The sequence below is a fragment of the Octodon degus genome, unplaced genomic scaffold (genome assembly GCF_000260255.1).
Source record: "Octodon degus isolate 3935 unplaced genomic scaffold, OctDeg1.0 scaffold00015, whole genome shotgun sequence".
In the NCBI taxonomy this organism is placed as follows: Eukaryota; Metazoa; Chordata; class Mammalia; order Rodentia; family Octodontidae; genus Octodon; species Octodon degus.
In genome coordinates, this window is record NW_004524591.1 from 12740528 (window position 1) to 12749156 (window position 8629).

An 8629-nucleotide genomic window follows, 5' to 3' on the forward strand; every position below is an offset into this window, starting at 1 on the left:
AACTAAAAAGTTGAGAGACAGAATGGAATACTAAGAGACAATAACATGGGAGAACAAAAAACGGAGAGTATACATGACGAAATAATGAATGGCCTAAAGCCAACCATATCTGTAAGTACATTAAATGTTGATGACCTAACCAAGCATGATGGAGTACACCTGTAATTCCAGCTATTCAAGAGGCTGAGAAAGAAGGATTGCAAATTCAAGGCTGGACTGAGCCATTTAGTGAGACTCTATCTCAAAATTTAAAAATAAATAGGGCTGAAAATGTAGCTCAGAGCTCTTCCACACAATATCGCACCACAAGCACACATATGTACACACACGCACACACACACACACACACACACACAAATGCATAGTAATGATTGAAACATACCACTTAAAAGGTAAAGATTATCAGAGTGGATAAAAAAAATAAGACCTAATTACATATATAGTGTGGTAAAAAGAATGTGAATTTTTAAATTTTTAAATACCTATTCCAACAAAAGGCACATTGCCATTAATCCCCTCCAAATTATTGTCACTTTGAACACACTGATCCTATCATTCTTGTCACTTTCTGAAGAATTTCTGGAAGTCCTCTTTCGTGTCTTAGTTGTGCTGTCCTGGCTGATTTAGTATCCTGAGCTGATTTAAAATGGTTACCTTTCATAGTCATTATGATTTGGGGGAAGAGCCGAAAAGTTGCACGGTGCCAAATCCAGTGAGTAAGGTGGCTGAGGACACACTGTAATGATTTTCTGAGCCTGCCTTTCCACTGGATGGCACTCAGCAGCAACACTCATCATCAAATTTTTGATCACATCTTGTAAAGACAGGAAAGAGGACTTCCAGAACTCCTTCAGTAAGTGGCACAATAAGTGTGTTTGTTTGAAGTTAGGTGGATGATATTGGGAAGATTCAGAGTACTATAATGTCTCTTTGTACATTAATTGATCTGAAATTTAAACATTAGCCATATATTTTGCTCACAAGCAAACACAAGTAGGTCTGAGAGCACATGAAATAAAAAACAAATACCATGAGTTCCTTTAAAAAACTCTTTAAGCTACCAAGAGGAGTTCAGAAAAATAAACAAAAAAGGAAACAGAACAAAAATAGAATAAGACACACCCTTTTTTTGTCAGTACTTGCATTAGATATAAATAACATAAACACACTAATTAGAAGACAACCATTGGCAGAATATTTGGAAGAATAGGACCTAACAATATACTGTCTATAGGAAATTCATTTCAGCTATGAAATGAATTCAACTATGCTATCCAACTATGAATCATAAGGGTACTGTTTTGGGTTGACTGTTTGAGCCCTTCTAAAACTCAGGTTAAAACCCACAAAGGGTGGTACTTGGAAAAACCAGTAAGCCTCAGAAGGCTGGCGAGGCTATATTAATATCAATTTAAATAGACAGTAAGACAAAGAATACTATCAAAGATAAAAAGGAACTTGTTGTAAAGATGAAAGGAGAAATCATCTGAAAGGCATGACAATTATTAATGTATATGTGCCTAATAACATAACCTTAAAATACATGAAATAAAAATTGGTATCACTCTACTGTTTTAATAATACATTTTCATCTGTTTCTTTAAGGAAATGATAGAACAACTAGACCAAAAAAAAATCAGGAAAAGAAAAAAAATTTGAATACTAATATTGACTATCAATATAACCAACATTTACATATTATATTTATCAGCCATAAAATATTCTCTTCAAGTGCACACTTATCAAGATAGACCGAATACTAAACTATAAAACAAATCTTAATAGTTTGTTGTTTTTTGTTTGCTTGATTTTCTTTTGATAACCAGGTCTTACTGTATAGCCCAGGATGGCCTTGAATTCACTATGTAGCCCAGGCTGGCCTTGAACTCATAGCAATCTTCCTTTCTCAGCCTCCAATTGTCAATAATTCTTTAGGAATTGATAGCTTATAGGAAATATTATCTGACCAAAGTAGAATTAAATTAGAAAACTGTTATGGTTTGTGTCTAGGTGTCCCTCCAAAGCCTCATGTAGTCTTGGGGTGGCTTTTGGAGTTTGTGATTCATTACTGTGGGTGTGGTTGCTGCACCTGGCCTGGGGCAGGTAATTTGCATTACAACGTGAGGTGGGAAGAGAAGCCAGCTGCTTGAGCTGCTGCTACCCCTCCCTTGCTCTTGCTCTTTGCCACCTCCATGAAAGGTTGCCCTCTGCCAAGTGCTGCTCTGCCTTGGAGCCAGCTGAGTATGGCCTGAAACCTCCAGTAACTGTGAGCTAAATAAACCTTTCCTTCCTTCATTTTGAGTGTCGGGTATTTGTCCCAGCAATGAGAGAAGAGTAACTAAGACAAAAACAATAAAATAAAATATATAGGAAACTTCAAACATTTGACAATAAACAACATGTTTTTAGGTAAGACAAAATGTCAAAGAAGAAATAGGACAGGAATTTAGATATTACTTTCACCACAACAGCAAGAATATAACATTTTTTTTTGTTTTGTTTTGTTTTGGTTTTTTTGTACTTTAGGGAAGGGTCTACAGGGTTTTCAGGGTCTCACTACTAGATCAGACTCATAGTGATCTGCCTGTTTACAGCCTCCCAAGAGCTGGGATTACAGGTGTACGCCACCACACCCAGTGTTTTAGTGTGCCCCAGGGGCAGTGTGTCAGCCCCCAAATCGAATCCCCAGCCCCTGAGCCTGCTTTCAGGTGCTTTAATCCGCTGAACTATTTGGCCACCCCTTTATAACATGTTTAATACTTGTATTACTATTTAAGTTCTAAAATAATGATCTAAAATTTTATTTTAAGATAAGAATAACAATAAACTCAGAGTAAGCAGAAAGAAAAAAAAAAGAACATTAAGTAGGGCAGAAGTAGCATAGAAAATGATAGACAGTAGAAAATTTTTTTTTAATTATTTATTTATGTGTGTGTGTGTGTGTGTGTGGCCAGCTCAGCCCACCAGGGGGCAGGGCTGGCTGGCATGTGGTGCTGGGGGATTGAACCGTGGTCCCTGTGCTTTGCTAAGCTTGTTCTAAGTAGGTGCTTCAGACCACTGAGCCATCTCACCAGCCCCGACAATAGAAAATTAACCAAGCTAAAAGTTCTTCTAAAGAAGCAGCTACAAAGAATTACTGAAGCCAAAATTTAAATAATGCTGAGGTTGGGAATCTCTGACCTTTAGAAATCAAAACAAGTTAGTACTAGCAAGAGTTAGCTATATAGACTATTAGAACAGAATAGAGTCCAAAAGCAGATTTAGGATGATCAGGAAAAAAGTGAAAGAACCCAAATAATCTATATGTAGGATTAAAAAAGAGACAGGGACAACAGCTACAGATACAACAGAAATTAAAAGGATTGTAAAATATTATGCAATACTTCATACCAACAAATTTGGCAACTTAGGTAAAAGGCACAAATTTCTAGGAAAACGAAACTTACCAAAAATGACTCAGGAAGAAACGAAATCTGAGTAGTTGTATATCTGTTGAAGGAATTGAATTTGTTAGCAACAACATCCCATGTTCAGGCCACCTGGTTTCACTGGTGAATTCTGGCAAACCAAAACAGAAGAAACACTACTGATCTCATGTGAAACTAAAAAAAAAAAAAGAAAAAAGAGAAAAAGCAGGAGGAAACACTAACCATTCATGCCATGGAACCACCATTACTTTAATATGAAACTCTTACAACAATATTACAAAAAAAAAAAAAAACAAAAACAAAACAAAAAAAAAAAACCATGCATATCAATGTCCCCCCTTGAACAGTGGCTCCTGACTTTGTCTTCCCAGGAACTATCTGGAAAAACATTTTTTCATATCATTCCTTTGGTAAGAGAGAGCCAGTGGATAAAGTAGCAAGGACTAAGTATTACTTTTTCTGGGGCCATGGAGATGGCTCAGTAGAATAAGCGCTTGCCTGGCAAGCACAAGGGCCTGAGTTCAATCCCTGGTTCTGCCAAACAAAAAACAAAAAAACTTTTCAATAAATGTTTGAAAATTTTTATTCTAAAATACTGAAGGATAAGTGAGGGCATTATAGTTTTCTTTTTTTTATGCTTCTCAATTTATTCTTTTTTTTTCAATTGGTAGGACAGTTTCAATAATTAACACATATAATTTTCTTCTATGCCAACACATTTTATTTCTACCTAGAAGTAGACAGCTATAAAAATACTACAAATACAATAGTAACACTGATAATACAAAAGAAAATTGATAACATATTAAGACCAATAATTCAGAAAATATAAAGAAAATAGTGATTAAAACCTTAAAAATTGTTTTTGGAGCCCCATAGAGCTTATTCCTGGAAAGCAAACTAGAGAACGTATGATATATGATATATCATACTTTTAGGAGGAAGTGGTAAAAATTACATTTTACAAGAAAATATTTTCTGGAAGTCATCATCTTTTTTTTCTTTTTCTTTTTTTTTTTTTCCAGTGTGTTCCTCTTTATTCATTTTCCGAGTACAAACTTAAACTTGGATAGGCTGAATTAACCCAACCCACCTCTGGCAGGTACACTCAACATGCTGTATAAAGTATAACATTCAATTTATTATTTCTTTCTCAAGAGAGTTTTCTTCAGTCCATTAAGACCCAGCTCCCCTTACATGGGCTTTGGTGGAGGTCGTGGGGCAGCACCAGCAGGCAGGTCTAAATCCGGGTGGAGGAGTTCGGTCCTTGCGGGCTTCACGGGATCGATTTCTGACCACTTTGCTGTGAACGGCACAACTCACACCGTAATGCAGCTTCACATACAGCTTGGGAAGCACATAACCGTCGAAGACACTCGCTTTGGAAATGTCCCTGACGGCGGCGGCCTCCACTATGTCCGAATGACAAACTTCTTAATAGCCTTATCCTTGGGTACGCACTGGGCGCAGCTCGTGCAGCGAATAGGCTGCACATGACCGCGGCCCTTTTTGGCACGACCGTTGTTCCTTTTTTTTTCGTCATCTTGAAAAGGAGGACCCGAAAGAGGCAACCATCTTTTTAGGAATGTAATAATTAAAGAAATTTTCCAGGGTCAGTGGAGATGACTCAGTAGAATAAGCGCTTCCGTGGTAAGCGCAAGGGTCTGAGTTCAATCCCTGGTTCAGCAAAAAAAGAAAAAAAGAAAAAAAGAAAAGAAAGAAAGAAAAACAATGGAGGGACTGAGAGTACAGCTGCAGTAAGTACTTGCCCAGTGTACACAAGGCTCTGGGTTCCATCTCTAAAACTACAAAAAAAAAAAAAAAAAAAAAAAAGAAGAAAAAGAAATTTTCTAGAAAGAAAAAAAATGCTATCAGTTCATGTTTTTTATTTTTATGTAACTCTTTTCATCTTTCTTTTCTATGAATTTAAGGCAGAGTCTACAAGGTGTACAGGGTCTCACTACTTAGAACAGACTCATAGTAATCCTCCTGTTTTCAGTCTCCCAAGCACTGAGATCACAGGCGCTGCCAAGCCCAGTCTCAATCTCCATCACAGCGTGCCCCAGGGGTGGGGCTGGCACGGCACACCAGGGATTCAACCCTGGCCACTGCGCTCTGCTGAAGCAGGCTCTTTAGTCTGTCAAGCTATCTGGATGGCCCTCTTCCTTTCCTTTTCTTTTTTCCTTTTTATTTTATTTTTTTCAGGGTCTCACTGTATAGTGCAGGCTGGCCTCAAACTCACTTATGTAGCCCAGGCTGGCCTCGTCGTACACATGAAAATCCTCCTGCTTCAGCCTGCCAAGTGCTGGGATTATTGGTGTGTACCACCATGCCCAGTATATTTTTGTATAATTCTTTTCAACCTTTCCTAAGATTCAGACATTTGCTTAAAATAGTATTGTGCATTCTGCTTTTTCACAGAGGATATCAACTGTTTGTCTACATAAGTTGATTAATAAAAATAGTAAAACATATTAGATGGTTATAGAAGGTTTCTTTAACATAATTTCACAAAAGGTATTTATTTGCCAGAAAATACAAAACCCTAATAGAGGGAGAAAATAAGCTTATGAAAACATATGCCTTGTTCTTGTGTAAGAGAACTAAAATATCAAAAATATTTGCTAAAGTAGAATACACTAAATACCACTTGCATTCTCCAGTTCTCTCTCCTAACAACTTTTTAGTGCCATTTATCAAGAAATATTGGCAGGCTGGGGAGATAGCTTGGTGGTCTAAGCATCTGCCTGGCAAGCGCAAGGACACGGGTTCAATTCCTGGTGCTGTATGCCATGCCCGTGCTGGCCCTAGAAATTCAGGTGTGCCCTGCCAACCACCAAAACCAGGTGTGGTGGTGCATGACTATAACCCAATGCTGGGGAGGCTGAGACAGGAGGATCGCTACAAGTCCGAGCTGCATAGTGAGACCCTGTCCTAAAGAAATAAATATTAAAAACAACAGAAATATTGGTAAGCAAGAGAAGCATACAGTATCATTATTGATGATGATGACAATGAAAAGCATGATGAGTAACAGGAGTACCAACAGTGCTGGCGGCATCCTCATAACGCTGGCAGCCTCACCCACCCCAGCATGGCCTTACTGCTTACTGGGTCATGTCAATTAATATTTCCAGAAAATTCACACACCCATGTAAGCCAAGAAGTAGAGTGAGGTGGGGATAATTCAAGAGGATGGATGGAAAACATGCTAATATATCAAAATCTGATGGGTTAAATCAAAAAGTAATTCCAAATAGGCAGCATTAGATATAAAAAAAACTGTAAAACTGTAAAAGTAGACTGGCACATATTTATGCCAGTTATGGAAAAAATGCTGCATGACAAAATAGAGGCAATTTTTAGATGTGCATAAAAAGCAAAAATTTTCTACTAGTATGAAATATTAAAAGTAACCAAGGAGACATAAATAAGTAATAGATTATTGATAAAGAGGAATTTCAAATACATGGTTCCACTTGACTTAAAGTCAATTAGAGCAAACTATACATATAAGACTTACAGACATCAAATTGCCAAAATGAAAAATTGACAACTTCTTGGGTTTCACTAATAAAGATACAATCTAAGAGGGCAGTTATACATTTATTAACATTTGACAATGAGTTTAAGCTCAAGATTGGTTGGTGGAAGTTGGAATTGGAGGGCAGGGAAAGTCACAATTATTCACAGCACTGAAAATGTATTTTACCATTTAGGAACTATATATAGCAATGAAATATATAAGAGCAAGTGTCCTTTAATTTGACAATTGCACTTAGGGGATTTTACAAGTAATACCTGACCTGATATGTCCAAAGTATTTGTACAAGCCTGGCCACATTATTTAACTTCTCTTGGTTTTGGTGCTCCCACTTCCTGTGATAGGTTGGTCTGAAACAGTGCTGGAGACTCTTTTAGAGCTTTCAGAGACACGAACAGCCCCTAGGTTCACCAACACTGGTCTAAAGCTATGATTCTCCCAGTTCATGTTCAAGTAAAACACCTGGTCCAAGAGTCCAAGCTAGTCTAAAGCTTCCAGCAACAAGGTTTGCAGGGAGAGGCATGGGAACTCTCCTTTCCTCCTTGTTTAGTGCATGTAAGATAGCTGGATTTTGAAAAATAACCATATTGCAAAACAATGAGAGGTGTTGGTAGTTGGTGACATCCAGCCAGAGGCCAGATGAGGTTAGCGTATTAGCTTAGTTTCTCCAGGTGACCCCAGGACAAAAATCCCTCAGCCCTTCCCCCCAGATCCTTGAATCTTGATGATCTGTAAGACCAGGACAGTCAACAACTGTTTGAAAGCATTTCTTGAGAACCTTCTAGGTATCAGACATTTCACTGAACCCAATGTTTTCCTGAGATTTATCCAAAGAAATCATGATAAGAAGACAATCACATCAGTGCAAAGGGTTTTGAAAGAATGAATGGTAGATTGTGGAGGATCACTGGGATGGCTCTCCTTGAAAGAAGACCATTTGTCTCCATTTTGGCTGAAGTTGGCCATAATTCTGTGTATTGATATGTACAGTGACAAATAGGACAATACTCTGCCCCTCAATTGACTTTAAGCAATGCCAGTGGGTCTAGCTGGAGTGCTGATTTCTACCTTTTGAAGCAATGAGATAGTGATGCCCTGCCGATAACTCCCTGCTACTAAACAGAAGCTAGGTCAAGTGGCGATGCTGTCTGCTGGGACTGATCCTTGAGAAAGAGCCTGTGATGTCCCAGGACATGAAGCCCAGACATCAATGCTGAGGTAACTGATGAAAAACATAAGACATTTCCTCATACTATGTTGTGTAGATTCCTCCCAACTTAGAGGCTACCAGTTATTGGAGTCCAGTATGCTTCCTGCATACTGCAGAGGTGCTGTTGAGACTTCTAGCTAGCCCAGCTCACAGCACTTACATATTTCTTGCCATTCTCACAGTCACTCAACCCTGAGCCTCTTCCTTCTTTATGAATTAATAAAACCCAGGTTTGGCCGTGGGTCATGGCCTTTGTTGTAGCTAGCCACTGTTTTGAGTGGATTGAGGACCCCCTTGGCTCCCACAACTGCAGATATGTGTTTGTCTCTTTATTCTCACTATGAGTTGCCCTGGAATTGTTAAGTTGGAATTTACTTAAGAGAATTCCAGCAACTTTTCCTTGGGATTACAAATATAAATTCTGGACTTCAATAAGGCCTGAGCCAG